The sequence below is a fragment of the Anomaloglossus baeobatrachus genome, chromosome 8 (genome assembly GCF_048569485.1).
Source record: "Anomaloglossus baeobatrachus isolate aAnoBae1 chromosome 8, aAnoBae1.hap1, whole genome shotgun sequence".
Classification (NCBI taxonomy): Eukaryota; Metazoa; Chordata; class Amphibia; order Anura; family Aromobatidae; genus Anomaloglossus; species Anomaloglossus baeobatrachus.
In genome coordinates, this window is record NC_134360.1 from 51624177 (window position 1) to 51646569 (window position 22393).

The 22393-nt window shown below is 44.3% G+C and overlaps 1 protein-coding gene across 3 annotated transcripts in view; it reads left to right on the top strand.

Annotated features, from left to right (window-relative positions):
• Positions 1-22393, top strand: part of IL5RA (interleukin 5 receptor subunit alpha) — a 121171-nt gene that overhangs the window by 17578 nt on the left and 81200 nt on the right. The window contains exon 1 of one of the 3 annotated variants that reach the window (XM_075321610.1): positions 4775-4793. The exons of 1 other annotated variant lie outside the window; for it this stretch is intronic. The gene's annotated coding sequence lies outside the window, so the exon portion shown is untranslated. Of the gene's footprint in view, positions 1-4774; positions 4794-13980; positions 14093-22393 lie in introns of those variants that run through there. One more of the 3 variants, XM_075321609.1, reaches the window with a different exon arrangement.

Here is a 22393-nt window from a genome sequence, read left to right on the forward strand (position 1 = left end):
GTGTGCTCAACAATCAATGATTTTTTAAAAAGGAACGACGTGTCAGCGATGGACGATAAGGTGAGTATTTTCCATCGTTAACGGTCACTCGTTGGTGTCACACGCAACGACGTCGCTAACGATGCCGAAAGTGCGTCACGGAATCAGTAACCCCGGCGATATATCGTTAGATACGTCGCTGCGTGTGACGGGGCCTTAAGATTTGTGGCATAGTCATGAATCTGATGAACACTGTTTGCCATGCCCGTCCTGCCCCAGCTTTGCCCACGTTGTCAGAGCTGGGTGTAAATTGAGTGAAAATGGCAAAAGTTGCAACATTTTAGCGCCTCTCCAAGTTGCGTCAAGACTTTACAACTTTTCAAAACTTTTTACGGCAGAATTCTGGTGTAAGAAAACTTTGATGAATCAAGTCCAAAGTGTATTAGAAACTTTTTGGAAGTTTTTATTATTGATTTCATAAAATTTATTTATAAAACATAAAATCCTTTTGAATTTTAAAAGCCTCGCTCGTCATCACACTTTTCTTTCCCTACAGTTGTTATATTACTATACGATACAGCAGCCACCCTGGGTGTGCATGTCAGCGTCTTGTGGTTGCAGGGTGCTGAAGATATTTGCATCCTCTGGCTGTGAAGTGGCTCTATCTTGCACACTGTGGGTATAGGGGCTGTCACCTGTCTTCCGGGACAGCCCCAGCCTTTAAAAATGACTTTGCTTCTCCTCCATATTACTGTACAATTCCACAATGGCGCCAAAATAAAATAATGTCTAGAAATTGTGACAATCCCCAGCATTGTCCCCTTCCAGTCTGTACTGCTGTGCAGCCCTCTGTGTCAGTCTTCACTGCACTGGTAGAATTTTATGTATGAACCCGGAAGCTCAGGATGAACTCAGATATAATCCCTGGACAAATAGTATGGGAATTACAGGCGAGCATAGAAATAAGGCACTCAGAGGTATATCAAGACTTGGGTGAAGATCCAGTCACTTTAGAGCCTGAAGCTTTGAAAAACGCAGAAGCCCCCCAGCATCTGATAACTGGGAATAATAGCTCGTAATAAAATGCACAGCTTATGGAGAGGGATAATGTGTCAGGTTACTGTCCCTTTAAGAGGCTATGCTCCATGTACAGGAATAAAAATATAATGCAACACTTTTGTTTTTGTCCCATTTTTCATGAGCAGAACTCAAAGATTTAACACTTTTTCTATTTGCACAAAAGGCTTTTTTCTCTCATATATTGTTCACTAATTTGTCTAAATCCATGTTAGTGAACACTTCTCCTGTGCCGAAATAATCCATCCACCTCATAGGTGTGGCATGTCAAGATGCTCATTAGACAGCATGATTATTACACAGGTGCGCCTTAGGCTGATGTAGCTCCGGCGTCCCTGCATGGATGCCGATTTACTCATCGCCCTGGCCAGCTTGCACGCTCCCCCACTGCCCTGTGGCTGTCTATGTGTGCTCCTGCTTCCTTCTCAGGAGGCCTGTACATGCAATTCACGTCTTCTAAGAGTGTGCTTAGGGCACGGGCGCGCACACCGGCCCTCCTCTTCAAGGGCCGGCATGCTGTTTCCAGAAAAAAACTCTTAGCCATATGTATTTAAGCACCTTCTTATTAGGGGAGGTGCCTGCACAATGTCCTTAGTTTGACTACCAATCTGCCAGCTAGTTGTCAGGTCCCATTATCTCTTTGTCCGTCACCTGTGCCTGCCTTCCCATACCTATCTGTCACTGCTGTGCTCACCATACCTGTCCGTTCTCACCTGCCTGTCTGCCCCAGCCATCCCACCTGTACCTGCTTACCTGCACCTGTGCCTATACCAGAGTCCATCTCCTGTCCTGGGGGTGACAGTTGCCACAATCCTAGTCACTGCCCTGGGAGTGATACCTGGCATCCTCGCTTAGTTAAGCCACTCTCACTAAAGGGTAAGCCTGGGACCCCCTGTGGTCCAGTGGATCCACTACACCCTCTCACTGCCTTTACATGCCATGAGCATTACAGCTGGCTATAATATAAGGGTCTTAGGGGGAAGTGTCAGAAAACCAGTCAGTATCTGGTGTGACCACCATTTTCCTCACGCAGTGCAGCACATCTCCATAGAGATGATCAGGCTGGTGATTGTGGCCTGCAGATGTTGGTCCTCTCCTCTTCAGTGGCTGCAAAGTTGTTGGATATTGGCAGGAACTTGAACACACTGTCGTATACGCCGACCTAGAGCTTCCCATGTATGCTCAATGGGTGTCCCCTCCGGTGACTATGCTGCCATACAAGAACTGGGGTGTTTTCAGCTTCCAGGAATTGTGTACAGATCCTTGCACCATGGGGCCGCCATTATCTGCTGTAACATGGCGTGATGGTGGTGGATGAGGCACAACAATGGCCTCAGGATCTCGTCACGTATTTGTGCATTCAAAACGGCATCAATAAAATTCACCAGGGTTCGCTGTCCATAACATACTCCTGCCCATACCATAACCCACCGCCACCATGGGTCACTCAACGCTGATGTGGCGCCTCTGCGGCTTCAGGCGCCACAGGGTACTGCACCTCACCCGAGGTGCAGTATTCATCTCGGATACAGAGGAGGTCATCACCGGTAACCACCATCAATACACTCAACCAACACATAAACACGGGAGCTCTTCCACTGGGACTGGGCTAGGGTAGGTGCTGGGGTGGCCATCATGAGGTATGGAACCTCTTGCCCACTAGTTCAGGAACCTGGTAGGCGGGGCACCAACAGGGGAAGTTAGGAGCCATCTCTGAGACAACAGGCAGTTAGCACCGGACAATGTCTGAGTCAGGTCGTACTCCGGAACAGACAAGCCAGAAAAGACACGAATAGTCAGGGGCCTGTGGTCTGAAGCTGGAGGCTCGACCCGTGTTCTTAGGAAATAATAATAATAATTTATTTATTTATATAGCGCTATTAATTCCTTAGCGCTTTATATACATTGGTCATACTGTCCCCATTGGAGCTCACAATCTAGAGTCCCTATCAGTATGTTTTTGGAGTGTGGGAGAAAACCGGAGAATCCGGAGGAAACCCACGCAAACACGGGGAGAACATACAAACTCCTTGCAGATGGTGTCCTTGGTGGGAATTGAACCCAGGAGCCCAGTGCTGCAAGACTGCAGTGCTAACCACTGAGCCACCGTGCCGCCCAGGAAAGAAGGGGGATCCCAGGGTTCGCGGGGAGTGCGGAAGGCACCCATGACCCGTTCCACGGCCCAGGAGCTGGGGTGGAGGGAAACCATCGAAAGGTGATGTACAGAAGGAAACACCGGCCTCGACATCCGAAGTATCCGGGATCGGCTGAGGCCCATCACACCGTAGCCCGGTACTCCAACGGCCGTGTGTTCCCAGTGAGTAAAAAAACTTGAATTGCTCTCTCTGTGTCATCCCATTACTGCAGGCGCCTGCAACCTAGTGCCCCTCCGCCATAGGCGACTATTGCTACAATCATCCATCCTGGGGTCCGAGCTCTGCCTGTGGAGAGCTGTACCATCCGAGGTGCGTTATCATCCGCCCCAGGGAAAGCAACCGCAGCGGCGGCTAATATTGGTGGTGTCACGAACAACTACTCCCATCATCCCCATCTTTATTGTCACTGCCGGGATCATGGAACCGGACCTGGCCACCGCGGCAACTCAGAAGCAGAACCGCGGCCCGGTAACAAGTAACCCCCGACCCCGTGGGCGCGTCACTGAAATCAGCAAATCGCTCACCCACACGTCGCCATACACACAGTCTGCCATCTGCCCTGTACAGTGACCGGGAGGGATTCATCCATGAAGAGAAACCTCTCCAACGTGCCAGACGCCATCAAATGTGAGCATATTTGCCCACTCAAGCCTTTGCAATAATGAACTGCAGTCAGGTGGAGACCCCCATTGAGGAGGACGAGCAGCAGTTGAGCTTCTCTGAGACATTTATGACCGTTTGTGCAGAAATTCTTTGGTTTTGCACCGATTGTTGCAGCCGCTGTCCGGGGACCGGTCTCAGACAATGTTGGAGGTGAAGGTGCCTGATGTGGAGGTCCTGAGCCGGTGTGGATACACGGGGTCTGCGGGTGTGAGGCTGGTTCGATGTTCTGCCAAATTCTCTGAATCTCCTTTGGAGGTGGCTTATGGTAGAGAAATGAACATTCAATTCACCGACAACATCTCTGGTGACCATTCCTGCAGTCAGCAGCCAACCGCACGCTGACTCATATCTTGTGACATCTGTGGCATTGTGCTGCGTGATAAAACTGCACATTTTAGAGTGCCCTTTTTTTGTGGACAACCTAAGGCGAACCTGTGCAATAATCATGCTGGCCAGCCTAAGGCGCACCTGTGCAATAATCATGCTGTTCTAATCACCATCTTGATATGCCACACCTGTAAGGTGGATGGATTATCTCTGAAAAGGAAAAGTGATCACTAACACAGATTTGGACATTTTTGTAAAAAATATTTAAGAGAAAAGGCCTTTAATGCACATAGAAAAAGTCTTAGATCTTTGAGTTCGGCTCATGAAAAATTGAAGCAAAAGCAAAAGTGTTCCCTTTATGTTTTTGTTCAGTGCAGTTCCGTACATCCTGCAGAAATGATCACAGCTTTGTTGTCTCAGTCAATTTACAAGTCACAAAAGCCAGAATATAGATGAGAAGTGCTCGCCCTGGCAGTGAGGATGGTAGTGCCGGGCGATCCATCGATATAGCTGCCAGCTGCGCTGACCTGCAGGGCAGGCTCTGGATATGGCTTGGCTGCTCGCCCAGGACTATGAGTAAAGAAAAGCCAGGTAAGTCTATGTGTGAAATAGCAAGAAACCCCCTGCCAGAGCCCTAGCATTATACTCCACGCCTAGATAGCGGAAAATCAGTAACATCTGCTATTATTACAGCAATATGCTATAGTAAACTGATAAAATTCCAAATGCTGACGCGTTTCTGACCTTACTCATAACGTTTTCCAAATGTCAGACTTTCCTTGCTGAATTTGTTTAGTAGTATATAAAAACTAGCTATGAACCCATATCAGTGTAGCGCTGGTATCTTTGCAGAGATGCTGACTTACCACCCCGGCCTGGTCACGTCCTCCCCCTTACCCCCCAGCCCTCCACGTGTGCTGGTGCCTCCTTCCTCTGCCGGGCCCTGTACCTAAGATGCGCACATGCACAGTGGCCCTCGTCTTCAAGAGCCGGCGTGTTATTTCCAGGAAATGCCCCTCAGTCTATGGCTGAGAGTCACAGTGTATTTAAGGCATCCTCCCATTAGGGAAGGTGCCTGAGCAATGCCTATAGTTAGTCAGTTTCCAGTCTGCTACCTAGCTAGTTGTCAGGTCCTTTGCTCCTGTTATGTTATCCCTGTGTCTGTCTCCAGCATCTGTCTTCCCATATCTGTGTGCCCCTGTCGTGCCCACCATTCCTGTCTGTACCCACCTGTCCAGCCTGCCTCTGTCGCCCCGTCTGTACCTGTCTATTCCTGAGTCCATCACATGTCCTGGGGGTCAGCTACCACAGTCGCGGTTACTGCCATGGGAATGGTACCTGGCATTCTCCTCGTGGTGGGTGCTTAGTTAAGCCCCTTCCTCTAAGGGATAAGCCCGACTCCCCCCTGTGGTCCAGTGAGTCCACTAATCCTTTTTGCTGCCCCTACATCGGCCATGAGCGTTACAATCAGAAACAATACGTCCTAAGCTCAGGTGCTGCTGCTGTGGGGCCCTATCCGGTGTTTAGATGTGCGGCCCCCAAGGGGTGCAGTATGAAGTGGCTGATGTTGGATGCAGCCCCCTGGAGCTCATAGATTTCTTGCCAAAATAAGAAAACAACAGCACTGGGAGTCCTGATTTGGCAAAAAAGTCCAGGGGCTTCAAGTATCCATAGAAAATGAGTGAATACATTATAAAAAGATATACGCTCCATAGAATTATAGGTGATCCATGAGGGAGCAGAATCCAAAAAAACAGCGAAACCCAGCACTCAAGAGCGTAACTACAATATGTGCAGGGGTAACAACTGCACCCGGGCCCTGGAACCCAAAAATCCCTTTAGTTTGTATAAAAAGACCAATGCTATTAAAGATGTTGTTCACTACTAGGATGACCTGATCTGATTCCACATGTTTCCCCCAGGTAAAATAATAAAGCCTAAACTCTCCTCCCGTACCAGCGCCATTCCAGCAGTGCCATGGCTCATGAGTCCCGCATTCAATCAGGGCCGGCCTCCTTCTCCCCGCCTTTGGACCAAACGAACAATCTACAGGAAGTGAGTGCAGCGCTCACTTCCTGTTAACTCGTTTGGTCCAAAGGCGGGGAGACAGAAAGGGTGTAATTGCAATAGGTGCCGGGGTTACTATCGTCCTCAGATCCTGTTACCCTTGGGGGACCAAAAATCCCTTTGGTCTGCATAAAAAGACCAATGCTAGTAAAGGGTTTGTCCACTACCAAGATGACCCGATCTGATTCCACATGTTTCACCCAGGTAAAATAATAAAGCCTATACTCTGCTCCTGTACCGGCACCCTTATAGCGGTGCCACGTCACGATCCCTGAGTTCAATCAGCGCCAGCTTCCTTCTCTGCGCTTTTGGACCAAACGAACAATCTACAGTAAGTGAGTGCAGCACTCACTTCCTGTTAACTTGTTTGGTCCGAAAGCGGGGAGACAGAAATGGTTGTGTTAGTAGGGGAAAACCCCTTCAAAGACTTGTTATAATTGGGGGCCCGTGTCGGAGCTTTTGCATAAGGGCCAATGAGCTTCAAGTTATGCATAACTCCATGCACCAACTGAAATGAGCCACGCGATCAGCGGTGACGTCACTCAGGTGATTTGCAGTTACATGTGGAGGACTCCAGCTGTGGCCGTGGGTAACCTGAATGACGTCACCGCTGATCGTGCGGCTCACTTCAGTCACCGCGTGGAGCTCATGGCGGGCAGTCATGTTCTATGGTGTTTGCTATGGGCTTTAGATGTAGCACTGGTGGAAGCATCGTGGGACCTCGTGTGGATTACGTAGGACCTGCAAGGGTATTATGGGGTTATTAAAGGGATGAAAGAGGGTGTTTTTTTTAGTCTTTTATTTCAAATCAAGGATTTGTTCGGTGTTTGTGTTTATTTACTTTTCCCTTACAGATTAGGGATGGGGGTGTCTCATAGATGCTTCCTGTCACGAACCACCGGGGGGGTCACTCAGAAATCCCCCGCGCTGGCTACCAGTACGTCACAATCGGGGGGTAACAAGTGGGGGCCACCCCTCCTTTATACCTCCCGACCGACAGACAGAGCACGTGACGCGCTCTCTAGCGCCCCTCTTATAGTCAGGCCAATTATGGAATTGCCCGACAATAAGCAAGGAGGCCGCTATACTACTTATGCTGATTATTGAAGGGTCCCCGGTGAGAGTAGGGTATATATTCCCCCGACCTCCGCGGGCGGAATATATAAAATCTCCCCGAATCTCACTGGCCTCCCCACAATAATCCTTGGCACAAACTCGCTGCCACCAACCGCTTCACGGTAACTATTAGCCGAACACACAGACGTGGGATTCAAGATCGAGATAACAGAACAGCCCAAGATTAATTATATAATTTAATCAGCCTAAAGCACACTAGAAACTACAATATATACAATAGGGGATCTACAGAATATACATAGGTCAGAGTACAGTTACAGATAAAGCATGGTTTACAAACAGGCATACACAGTTCCAGCAGTTACCTTGTGCGTCTGGCCACAGGGGGGCGCTGTAGACCAGGTTTCCCGGATCTTTCCCACAGATGTTTCCTACACGTGACCCCCGGCGAAAGAACACTGGAAAATGGCCGAAGTAGGGTTATCAACCTGGGCAAATCCAGGTCCCCTCCTACCTTAGTGACCTCAGAGGGAGCACTGCTCCACCCCTGGCTGGAGTTATGGACAATATCCACAACATGGAATATGGGCCATAACTTTGCCTGTGAGCGTCGTAGGCGGACGCCAACGCTCTCCTTGTGACAGCTATGAATTTAGCTACAGAACGAGAGGACTCATGACTTGTCTACTAGTTCCCCATTGGCTGATATCACGCCTGGGGTACTTCCCAATGTCCTACTCCCATAAAAAAGGTGTGCCAGCATCGTCCGCATGCAGAGACACCATTTTTATGGTTGCCATATTTATCGGAAATATGGCTTGCGAGATATGAACCATATTTTACTGGAGTCGTTCTGTCTGGATACTTCCAAGCTTGCTAATTAGATAGCAGCCCCTACCACAGGGTCACGGCAGGGAGTCATCCTGTGTCCATTGTTCCCACATCATCTAATCTCCATATCAGAGGAGATGGCTGTTGGAGGTGTAAGTGGAACACAGACCAGTTCCTTTGACACCTATCTGCTAAACAAACCGTTTATCCCTGTGGTAAATTTTCTGATTGAAGGAGTTGTGTGAAGGAAAGGGGGGGTGACACCAGGAGAGGGCTTCCTGACATAACTTGAATATCATGATTTATCGTCATATCTCCGGATTTACCTCACACTTCCCATTACTAATCCAGGCCTTAATGGCTGCTGTGGGCTGCCATTAACTCCCTCATTACACCAATTGCCACCGCACCAGTGAAATCGGGAAGAGCTGGGTAAATTGCCATGATTATCGCATCTAATGGATGTTGCAATTCCAGGCAGTTGCTGGCTGATATTTTTAGGCTGGTGAGCGACCAATAACCATGGGTATCCCCAGCCTGAGAATACCAGCCCCCAGCTGTTGGGCTTTATCTGTGCAGGTATCAAAATGAGGGGGGATCCTACGACAATTTTTTAATTAACTTATTTATTTTACTGTACGATATAAACCTGCACACCAGCGTCTGTGACTGGAAGCCTCAGACACGCTGTCACTCAGTGTGGGGGCTCGTCTGACTGCAACCAATCACAGATGCCAGTGGTAGGGGAAAGCAGTGAATATGCATGAACCTAATGAGCAGCCCGAAAAGAAGAATGAGAGCAGTGTGATAGCCGCACAGGTGACTCGGTAAGTATGAACCGCTTGCTCCTATCACTTTGCACCGGATTCTGATCCCCCTAAACTTTTTATGGGTACCAGTATCTGGCCAGATACCAGGGATCAATCCCCCGCTGACCCAGAGTCAGCGGTTGATTGATCTGCCAGTCTTCCGAAACGCAGGGACAAAACGCAAAAATAATTGACATACTGCAGCGTGAAAATAATGCAGCGTGCGCACAAGGCCTTAATCTCTACTAATTGTAATTGAAGAGCAGAGTAATAAGCCCCATAGGAGGATTAATGGCGGATATCGTCTGTCACCAAACTTACCATAAATAAATGGAGCTAAGAAAGGGCTGAATACTCATATCATAGTCCTACAAGTGCGGATGTATTATTCCCCACAGAAGCTCTGATATCACAACATTGTATATTTCATTTTAATCTCTACAACACAATGTGTGTAAGAAGGAACTGAAACATGAATGTATATCCGCAGGATGTAACTCAGGATCAGGGCAGAATAAACTATGTATGTACACAGTGACTCCACCGGGAACATACTGAGTGCAGCTCTGGAGTATAATACAGGATATAACTCAGGATCAGTACAGGATAAGTAATGTAATGTATGTACACAGTGACTCCACCAGCAGAATAGAGAGTGCAGCTCTGGAGTATAATACAGGATGTAACTCAGGATCAGTACAGGATAAGTAATGTAATGTATGTACACAGTGACTGCACCAGCAGAATAGTGAGTGCAGCTCTGGGGTATAATACAGGATGTAACTCAGGATCAGTAGAGGATAAGTAATGTAATGTATGTACACAGTGACTGCACCAGCAGAATAGTGAGTGCAGCTCTGGAGTATAATACAGCATGTAACTCAGGATCAGTACAGGATAAGTAATGTAATGTATGTGCACAGTGACTGCACCAGCAGAATAGTGAATGCAGCTCTGGAGAATAATACAGGATGCAACTCAGGATCAGTGCATTATAAGTAATGTATGTACACAGTGACTGTAACAGCAGAATAGTGACTGCAGCTCTGGAGTATAATACAGGATGTAACTCAGGATCAGTACAGGATAAGTAATGTAATGTATGTACACAGTGACTGCACCAGCAGAATAGTGAGTGCAGCTCTGGGGTATAATACAGGATGTAACTCAGGATCAGTAGAGGATAAGTAATGTAATGTATGTACACAGTGACTGCACCAGCAGAATAGTGAGTGCAGCTCTGGAGTATAATACAGCATGTAACTCAGGATCAGTACAGGATAAGTAATGTAATGTATGTGCACAGTGACTGCACCAGCAGAATAGTGAATGCAGCTCTGGAGAATAATACAGGATGCAACTCAGGATCAGTGCATTATAAGTAATGTATGTACACAGTGACTGTAACAGCAGAATAGTGACTGCAGCTCTGGAGTATAATACAGGATGTAACTCAGGATCAGTACAGGATAAGTAATGTATGTACACAGTGACTGCACCAGCAAAATAGTGAGTGCAGCTCTGGAGTATAATACAGTATAATACAGGATGTGACTCAGGATCAGTGCATTATAAGTAATGTATGTACACAGTGACTGCACCAGCTGAATAGTGAGTGCAGCTCTGGAGTATAATACAGATGTAACTCGGGATCAGTACAGGATAAGTAATGTATGTACACAGTGACTGCACCAGCAGAATAGTGAGTGCAGCTCTAGAGTATAATACAGATGTAACTCAGGATCAGTACAGGATACGTAATGTAATGTATGTACACAGTGACTGCACCAGCAGAATAGTGAGTGCAGCTCTAGAGTATAATACAGATGTAACTCGGGATCAGTATACAGGATAAGTAATGTAATGTATGTACACAGTGACTGCACCAGCAGAATAGTGAGTGCAGCTCTAGAGTATAATACAGATGTAACTCGGGATCAGTATACAGGATAAGTAATGTAATGTATGTACACAGTGACTGCACCAGCAGAATAGTGAGTGCAGCTCGAGTATAATACAGGATGTAAATCAGGATAAGTAATGTAATGTATGTACACAGTGACTGCACCAGCAGAATAGTGAGTGCAGCTCTGGAGTATAATACAGGATGTAACTCAGGATCAGTACAGGATAAATAATGTAATGTATGTACACAATGACTGCACCAGCAAAATAGTGAGTGCAGCTCTGGAGTATAATACAGCATGTAACTCAGGATCAGTACAGTATAAGTAATGTAATGTATGTGCACAGTGACTGCACCAGCAAAATAGTGAGTGCAGCTCTGGAGTATAATACAGGATGTAACTCAGGATCAGTACAGGATAAGTAATGTAATGTATGTACACAGTGACTGCACCAGCAGAATAGTGAGTGCAGCTCTGGAGTATAATACAGGAGGTAACTCAGGATCAGTACAGGATAAGTAATGTAATGTATGTACACAGTGACTGCACCAGCAGAATAGTGAGTGCAGCTCTGGAGTATAATACAGTATAATACAGGATGTGACTCAGGATCAGTGCATTATAAGTAATGTATGTACACAGTGACTGCACCAGCTGAATAGTGAGTGCAGCTCTGGAGTATAATACAGATGTAACTCGGGATCAGTACAGGATAAGTAATGTATGTACACAGTGACTGCACCAGCAGAATAGTGAGTGCAGCTCTAGAGTATAATACAGATGTAACTCAGGATCAGTACAGGATACGTAATGTAATGTATGTACACAGTGACTGCACCAGCAGAATAGTGAGTGCAGCTCTAGAGTATAATACAGATGTAACTCGGGATCAGTATACAGGATAAGTAATGTAATGTATGTACACAGTGACTGCACCAGCAGAATAGTGAGTGCAGCTCTAGAGTATAATACAGATGTAACTCAGGATCAGTACAGGATACGTAATGTAATGTATGTACACAGTGACTGCACCAGCAGAATAGTGAGTGCAGCTCTAGAGTATAATACAGATGTAACTCGGGATCAGTATACAGGATAAGTAATGTAATGTATGTACGCAGTGACTGCACCAGCAGAATAGTGAGTGCAGCTCGAGTATAATACAGGAGGTAACTCAGGATCAGTACAGGATAAGTAATGTAATGTATGTACACAATGACTGCACCAGCAAAATAGTGAGTGCAGCTCTGGAGTATAATACAGTATAATACAGGATGTGACTCAGGATCAGTGCATTATAAGTAATGTATGTACACAGTGACTGCACCAGCTGAATAGTGAGTGCAGCTCTGGAGTATAATACAGATGTAACTCGGGATCAGTACAGGATAAGTAATGTATGTACACAGTGACTGCACCAGCAGAATAGTGAGTGCAGCTCTAGAGTATAATACAGATGTAACTCGGGATCAGTATACAGGATAAGTAATGTAATGTATGTACACAGTGACTGCACCAGCAGAATAGTGAGTGCAGCTCTGGAGTATAATACAGAATGTAACTCAGGGTCAGTACAGGATAAGTAATGTAATGTATGTACACAGTGACTGCACCAGCAGAATAGTGAGTGCAGCTCTGGAGTATAATACAACATATACAGTTAAGGCCTCACTCCCACTTGCGTGTAAAATGGACTAGAGCAATCCAGTTTTTTATCAGATTGCACTAGTACCAATTTTATGCAATGGGCCAGTGTCCATACTGTTTATGGCAGCGTAAAACAGGCAAGACTCACCAATTCAAGCCAATGGGTGAGAGAAACAAAAATCACAGATATAGATAGATGATAGCTAAAAAGATACATTAGATAAAGAGATAATAGATAGATAGATAGATACCAGTAGATACGTTGCTATATAATGTGCCAACCCCCCTACATATTAGACACTTCCACCCATTAGTGCCTTTCATGTGGCAGTAAAGGGTGTTTTTAACCCTGTTTAACCTAATAAATAATTAATTTATATAAACCACAAGGGGTCCCCACCATTCTTAATAACCAGCAAAGGTAAAGTAGACAGCTGGGGGCTGGTATTTCAACCTGGGAATGTCCATGGTTATTGGGCAATTCCTAGCCCAAAAATATCAGTCCACAGCCACCCCTGAACTGCCCTATGTCATTATATGCACCAATTTTGGCACTTTGCCTGGGCTCTTCCCGATTGCCCTGCTGTGGCGGCCATTGGGGGTGATGATTTTTGGGGTTGATGTCAGCTATGTAATGTCAGCTGGCATCAAGCCCTGGGGTTATTAATGGAGAGGCGTCTATCTGACACCCCCATTACTAACCCAGTAATTGTAAAGCAAAAAAAACAAATAAAAATATTGTATTTGAAAAAACACTCCTGGTTCACCAATTTAAAAAAAAGACAAAAACTCAGTAGGTTTGACGTAGTCCATGGAATCCGATATAACCCACAAATGGTAACCAGGAAAGATATAAATAGAGTGAAACAAAAATAAGACACTGTCCCTCGTTCACTAATTTATTAGAAATCCAAGTTCGCAGCTCTGACGTGGTCCAGTGGTTCCCACGACGTTCCTCGATTACCTGCATCAAAGTCTATGGAGCCTCAGAACGAGGCTCAATAGACTTTGAGCAGTATCCACTCCTGGCTTACTCTGCGCACTGTGAGACCTGTGACACTGATGAGCGGTAAAATTTGGATTCTATAGACCTACAAGACCCACATAGTAACTTTTTATTGCTCTTTGGAGTGCAGCAGGATACAATATATACAATGATTCCAATATATTTATTGCTTGGAGTGTGGGAAGCAGCTGATGGGAGCGAGAGCGGAATCTTTACATAGTAAAACACTTGGGTGACATTGTAACTTTACGGAAACATTGTTTCCAAGTTTAATATGTTACAATCTTCCTGGGCTGCTCTCCGCAGTGTGTGGATATTGGCAGAGCGCCCCCATGTCTGTCGCTCTGGAACCCTTCATATTTCATGTAGGCGGGGATCTCAGAGCTGATTTGGATTCTGCGTCTCCACTTGGACAAATCTAAAACTTTAAAAGCCAAACTAGTTTTAAGAATGATTCTCACTCATGGAGGAGCGCGGATCTCCGTGTGATGACGATGGCAGCAGCCACATGAGCTCATAGTCACCAGAAGGTGCCGGCTGGACTAGGTAAGAAAAAAGGAACGGAAATGGGGCTGCAAACCTCATTCCTATAACTGTATATGCTCTTTATGCTCCAGTCACAACGTTGGCTGCATTTACAGTTTTGGACACTGTATTACGGTATTATGTAACATTGTATGGCAGTATAATGTAAGCAGATTGTGCGAGTGTCATGCTGGTGTTATATTATACTATATGGAAAAGCACAGTACTAATATTGGTCACAAAGTCACAGACAGTATACAGTGGCATGCAAAAGTTTGGGCACCCCTGGCCAAAATTATTGATATTTTGAACAGTCAAGCAAGATTAAATTATTTAGAAAACGCATAAAGTTAAAGATGACACATTTCTTTTGTATTTTAGGCAAACAAAATAAATTTTATTTTCATCTTTTAAATTTTTAAATTAACAAAAAAGGAAAATGGGCCGATGCAAAATGTTGTGCACCCTGCATGGTTAGTGCTTATTAGCACCGCCTTTTGGCAAGTATCACAGCTGGTAAATGCTTTTTGTAGCAGCCAAGAGTCTTTCATATTCTTGTTTGAGGAATTTTCATCTATTCTTCCTGGGAAATGTCTTCTAGTTATGTGATATTACTCTCTTGTTTTGCCTGCACTGCTCTTCCTTGGAAAAGTCTTCCAGTTCTGTGAGATTCCTGGCTCATTTTGCATGCAACACTCTTCCTTGGAAAAGTCTTCCAGTTCTCTTAGATTCCTGGCTCGTCTTGCATGTAATGCTCTTCCTTGGAAAAGTCTTCCAGTTCTGTGAGATTCCTGGCTCGTCTTGCATGTAATGCTCTTCCTTGGAAAAGTTTTCCAGTTCTGTGAGATTCCTGTCTCATCTTGCAAGTAATGCTCTTCCTTGGAAACGTCTTCCAGTTCTGTGAGATTCCTGGCTCGTCTTGCATGTAATGCTCTTCCTTGGAAAAGTCTTCCAGTTCTGTTAAATTCTTGGCTAATCTTGCATGTAATGTTCTTCCTTGGAAAAGTCTTCGAGATATGTGAGATTCCTGGCTCGTCTTGCATGCAACGCTCTTCCTTGGAAAAGTCTTCCAGTTCTGTTAGATTCCTGGCTCATCTTGCATGCAATGCTCTTCCTTGAAAAAGTCTTGCAGTTCTGTTAGATTCCTGGCTCGTCTTGCATGCAACGCTGTTCCTTGGAAAAGTCTTCCAGTTCTGTTAGATTCCTGGCTCATCTTGCATGAAATGCTCTTCCTTGGAAAAGTCATCCAGTTCTGTGACTCGTTTTCCAGTTCTGTGTGATTTCTGGCTCATTTTGCATGCATTGCTCTTTTGAGATCTTGCCTTAGATCTTCGATGATGTTCAGATCAGGGGACTGTGAGGCCATTGTAAAACCTTCAGCTTGCACCTTTTGAGGTTGTCTGTTGTGGATTTTGACTTGTATTTAAGATCATTATCCATTTATAGAAGCCATCCTCTTTTCAACTTCAGCCTATTTACAGGAATATTTCTGTGAGAGCTGCTGGTAGGATTGCTAGAGAGGCAAATCAGAACCTCTGCATGACTGCAAAAGGCCTTCAGGAATATTTAGCAGACTATGGAGTTGTGGTACATTGTTCTACTGTTCAGAGACACCTGCACAAATATGGCCTTCATGGAAGAGTCATCAGAAGAAAATATCGCCTGCGTCCTCGCCATAAAATTCAGAATCAGAAGTATGCAAAAGAACATCTAAACATATTTGATGTATTTTGGAAACAAGTCCTGTGGCCTGATGAGGTTAAAATATAACTCTCTGGCCACAATGATCAAAGGTACTGTATGTGTGGAGAAAAAAAAGAGCAAAGAATTTCAGGAAAAGAATATCTCGCCAACCATTAAGCATGGGGGTGGATCAATTATGCTTTGGGGTTGTGTTGCAGCCAATGGCACAGGGAACATTTCAGGGGTAGAGGGAGGAATGGATTCAATGAAATTTCAACAAATTCTTGATGCAAACATAACACTCTCAGTAAAAAAGGTGAAGTTGAAAAGAGGATGGCTTCCAAAAATGGATAATGATCCTAAACACATGTCAAAATCCACAATAGATGACCTCAAAAGGCTTAAGCTGAAGGTTTTACAATGGTCCTTACAGTCCCCTGATCTGAACATCATTGAAAATCTGTGGCTAGACCTCAAAAAAGCAGCGCATGCAAGACGAGCCAGGAATCTCACAGAACTGGAAGATGAGCCAGGAATCTCACAGAACTGGAAGACGAGCCAGGAATCTCACAGAACTGAAAGATGAGCCAGGAATCTCACAGAACTGGAAGATGAGCCAGGAATCTCACAGAACTAGACGACATCTCCAAAAAAGAGCAGTGCATGCAAGACAAGCCAGGAGTCTCACAGAACTGGAAGATGAGCCAAAAATCTCCTAAAACTTGAAGTCGAGCAGAAATCTCACAGAACTGGAAGACGAGCCAGGAATCTCACAGAACTGGAAGACGTCTCCAAAAAGAGCAGAGCATGCAAGACGAGCCAGGAATCTCACAGAACTGGAAGACGAGCCAGAAATCTCCTAGAACTGGAAGACTTTTTCCAATGAAGAATGTATGAAAATCTCTCAAACAAGAGTTGAAAGACTCTTAGCTGCTATAAAAACCGTTAAACAAGCTGATATCAAAGGGGTGTTACTACTTACTAACCATACAGGGTGCCTAAACTTTTGCATTGGCCCATTTTCCTCTTTTGTTAATTTAAAAATGTAAAAGATGAAAACCAAATGGTATGTTTTTGCTTAAAATACAAAGGAAAGGTGTCATCATTAACTTTACACCTTTTAGAGATCATTTCATCTTCAACTTGCTTATTCGTTCACAATAACAGTAATTTTGATCAGGGGTGCCCAAACTTTTGCATGCCACTGTATGGCAATCCTTTTAATTTGATCCGAAATTGTATTTTATATATATATATATATATGTATATATATATATATATATATATATATATATATATATATATATATATATATATATATATATATCATGTGCCCATATATTACCTCTTATAAGCCCCTTTAAATGTATAAAAAATATTTAGGAGACTGTAAAAGTTCTGACAACCTCTGTGAAAGAGGTAATGCGAATAATATTGGTTGTCACCTAGCATACAATTTTTCACATCTTATCAGCAGAGTACAATTCCTGGACTAAGAGAACAGAACGACCTACACCTCCTAAGTAGTAAAGTATCAATAAAGACAAAATAATATTAATTGCTGAAAATTTGGAAATATGCCTCATAGTTAAGAGATTGTACTAATGACAGATGTTTTTCTAGATGAAGAAACCAGTTATGGAGAAAACACAATCATTTTGTAATCCTTAGAGGTGTATAAGGAACATCTGCAGAAGATGATGGACACTAAAATGTCCAAGGGAACCGTGTGGTCCCAACAGATTTCATATTGTTCATACATAAATGTCAGAATCACCAGAGTATCCAAACTACTACTATACCAGCTATATTATCATGTACAAGTGCATCTCAATAAATTAGAATATCATCAAAAAGTTAATTAATTTCATTAATTAAATACAAAAAGGGAAACGCATATATTCTATAGAGTCATTACACACAGAGGGAGCTATTCCTATATATTATATAGAGTCATTACACACAGAGGGATCTATTCCTATATATTATATAGTCATTACAAACAGAGGGATCTATTCCTATATATTATATAGAGTCATTACACACAGGGGGATCTATTCCTATATATTATATAGAGTCATTACACACACACAGAGTGATCTATTCCTATATATTATATAGAGTCATTACACACAGAGGGATCTATTCCTATACATTATTTAGTCATTACACACAGAGGGATCTATTCCTATATATTATATAGAGTCATTACACGCAGAAGGATCTATTCCGATATATTATATAGAGTCATTACACACAGAAGGATCTATTCCTATATATTATATAGAATCATTACACACAGAGGGAGCTATTCCTATATATTATATAGAGTCATTACACACAGAAGGATCTATTCCTATATATTATATAGAATCATTACACACAGAGGGACCTATTCCTATATATTATATAGAGTCATTACACACAGAGTGATCTATTCCTATATATTATAGAGAGTCATTACACACAGAGGGATCTATTCCTATATATTATATAGAGTCATTACACACAGAGGGATCTATTCCTATATATTATATAGAGTCATTACACACAGAGGGATCTATTCCTATATATTATATAGAGTCATTACACACAAAGGGATCTATTCCTATATATATTATAGAGTCATTACACACAGAATGATCTATTTCTAGTGTTTATTTCTGTTAATGTTGATGATTATGGCTTACAGCCAATGAAAATTGAAAAGTCATTATCTCAGAAAATTCTAATAATTACCACAAAACACCTGCAAAGGCTTCCTAAGCGTTTAAAATGGTCCCTTAGTCTGGTTCAGTAGGCTACACAATCATGGGGACTGCTGACTTGACCGATGTCCAGAAGGCAGTCATTGACACACTCTACAAGGAGGGTAAGCAACAAAAGGTCATTGCTAAAGAAGCTGGCTGTTCACAGAGTGCTGTATCCAAGCATATTAATGGAAAGCTGAGTGGAAAGATAAAGTGTGGTAGAAAAAGGTGCGCAAGCAACCGGGATAACCGGAGCCTTGATAGGATTGTTAAGAAAAGGCCTTTAAAAAATTTGGGGAGATTCACAAGGAATGGACGCTGCTGGAGTCAGTGCTTCAAGAGCCACCACACACAGACGTATCCAGGACATGGGCTACAAGTGTCGCATTCCTTGTGTCACCACTCATGACCAATAGACAATGCCAGAAGTGTCTTACCTGGGCCAAGGAGAAAAAGATCTGGACTGTTCTCAGTGTCCAAGGTGTTGTTTTCAGATGAGAGTAAATGTTGCATTTCATTTGGAAGTCGCGGTCCCAGAGTCTGGAGGAAGAGTGGAGGCCACAATCCAAGCTGCTGAGGTCTGGTGTGAAGCCTCCACAATCAGTGATGGTTTGGGGAGCCATGTCATCTGCTGGTGCAGCTCCACTGTGTTTTATCAAGACCAAAGTCAGCGCAGCCGTCTACCAGGAGATTTTAGAGCACTTCATGCTTCCCTCTGCTGACAAGCTTTTTGGAGATGGAAATTTCATTTTCCAGCAGAACTTGGCCCCTGTCCACACTGCCAAAAGTACCAATACCTGGTTTACTAACCACAGTATCACTGTGCTCGATTGGCCAGCAAACTCCCCTGACCTAAACCCCATAGAGAATCTATGAGAAACACCAGAGCCAACAATGCAGACGAGCTGAAGGCGGCTATCAAAGCAACCTGGGCTTCCATAACACCTCAGCAGTGCCACAGGCTGATCGCCTCCATGCCACATTGCATTGATGCAGGAATTCATGCAAAAGGAGCCGTGACCAAGTATTGAGGCATTTACTGTACAGACTTTTCAGTAGGCGCCAACATTTCAGAGTGTAAAATCATTTTTTCAGTTGGTCTAATATAATATTCTAATTTTCTGAGATAATGACTTTTGGGTTTTCCTTGGCTGTAAGCCGTAATCATAACAGAAATAAACACATGAAATAGATCCCTCTGTGTGTAATGACTATATAATATATAGGAATAGATCCCTCAGTGTGTAATGACTCTATAGAATATATAGGATTAGATCCCTCTGTGTGTAATGACTCTATATAATATACAGGAATAGATCCCTCTGTGTGTAATGACTCTATATAATATAGAGGAATAGATCCCTATGTGTGTAATGGCTATATAATATATAGGAATAGATCCCTCTGTGTATAATGACTCTATATAATATAAGCGTTTCCCTTTTTGTATTGAGTTATTTAAATAAATTAACTTTTTGATGATATTCTAATTTATTGAGATGCACTTTTATCTCTGTATACAGGGAGCTCCCCCTAGTGGTGGCTGCAGACAGAATCTTGCAATGTATCTCTGTATACAGGGAGCTCCCCCTAGTGGTGGCTGCAGACAGAATATAATCATGTACCCCTGTATACAGGGAGCTCCCCCCAGTGGTGGCTGCAGACAGAATCATATCATGTATCTCTGTATACAGGGAGCTCCCCCTAGTGGTGGCTGCAGACAGAATATAATCATGTACCCCTGTATACAGGGAGCTCCCCCTAGTGGTGGCTGCAGACAGAACCTTATCATGTATCTCTGTATACAGGGAGCTCCCCTTAGTGATGGCTGCAGACAGAATCTTATCATGTATCTCTGTATACAGGGAGCTCCCCCTAGTGGTGACTGCAGACAGAATCTTATCATGTATCTCTGTATACAGGGAGCTCCCTCTAGTGGTGGCTCCAGACAGAATATAATCATGTACCCCTGTATACAGGGAGCTCCCCCTAGTGGTGGCTGCAGACAGAATCTTATCATGTATCTCTGTATACAGGAAGCTCCCCCTAATGGTGTCTCCAGACAGATCATGTATCTCTGTATACAGGGAGCTCCCTCTAGTGGTGGCTGCAGACATAATCTTATCATGTATCTCTGTATACAGGGAGCTCCCCCTAGTGGTGGCTGCAGACAGAATCTGATCATGTATCTCTGTATACAGGGAGCTCCCCCTAGTGGTGGCTACAGACAGAATCTTATCATGTATCTGTGTATACAGGGGGCTCTCCCTATTAATGATAGGTATATATGTGTACATTTGTGTACCTGAATATGTGTACTTGTGTAATGATCACCCGGTTTTTGTGATATTCATAGATTGCTATATTGGCCTCAGTGTGGACAGCTGTTTATACGAGCTCTGGAAATCTCCTGGGTATTTGGTGAGAGGTCACAGCAATGCTAAATCCTGGAAATAGACAGGGATATAACTCTTCAGCAAGACCAGAATAACCCAGCGGTCACCCAGCCTTCCTGTACCCAGACAGGCAAATCTGACAACCCTCGTATTACCTTTATAGCTTACACTTTGGTTGTCATCCAGCTTTCTCTAACATTATTCTTTTTCCACATTTATATCCATCAGACTGAAGTTAAGAACATTTCTGGGTCTAAATCGAATTCCTCCCATGTGCTGGCCATGTATGAGCCCAGCCCGGCCTCAGGGCTCCTACGTTATTGGCTGTGCAGTGTAGGATCGGTCAGAGCTTGATGGAAATGATCTGGCCCTCAGGGGGCGCCAGAAAATCCTGTTATTTCACATCAGTAGAATAGAGGGAGTGAGAGAAAACATCAACGCGTTTCACACACCTTCAGGTGACAGTATTGTGTGGATAAATATGCGCTATATATATATATATATATATATATATATATATGTATATATTTATATACTGTATACATATCTAATATATAAAGCTGAGTGTATGTATGTATGTATGTATGTATGTGTGTGTGTGTGCGTGTGTGTGTGTATGTATGTATGTATGTATGTATGTATGTATGTGTGTGTGTGTATGTATGTGTGCCACCCCCACGTCAGCAGCCGGGCTGCTTGAATCCGGATCCGCAGTGGCTCGGGGGGTCTCCAGACCCAGGGGTCACGTGGACACTCAAATAAAAGGGGATGTGATGTATACACGGGATTGTTGTAACAGTTTGTGACGCCACCCACGGTGTGTGGTAAGGTGGATTACCACCACTGCTGTTGGGGAGCACCCGCGGGCGATGGAGCTGCAGCTGGGTGTTACCCCCTCCGTGGGTAGGGGTGGTGTGCTCAGTGTCCAGAACATGGGAGGCGATGATTGCCGGAGGAGACGCCCCAGGCCGGACCGGTGGGTGTTGGTGTACTCACGATTGAATGATTACACACAAGTCTGTCGGTAAACCAAGGGGTCAGTGGCCAGCTGCCGCTTCTGGGTGTATTCGGTTCCCACACCCGGCTGGTGTACCAGTGTCCCTTCCTTCAGCACTATGTACTTTTCTTCTATTTTGGACAACCTCGTGTGGAATGGGGAAGTCCTGTCCCGATTCTGTTTTTGGTTGGGAGTCGTGCTCGCAAAAACTGACCCTTGGGATCTTAATGGTTGTTGCGGATACCCTATCCCCCGCGTTGGGCTGCCGTTTCGCTCTATCTGGGCTAACACACTGGAAAAACGTCTGGAACCTTGCTCCCGGCCTGGTTAATTAGAGAAGATGCTTGCAACCGTCTTCTAACTAGGGTCCAGGTACCCCACCTGTGCACGGTTTCCGGACCGGATCTCTGCTGTCGGTACCGGCGGGCTCCAACCCTGTCCCGGTCCACTTTGGATTTCCCGCAACCGGACTCCCATTGCCTTTGGACACGGTCCA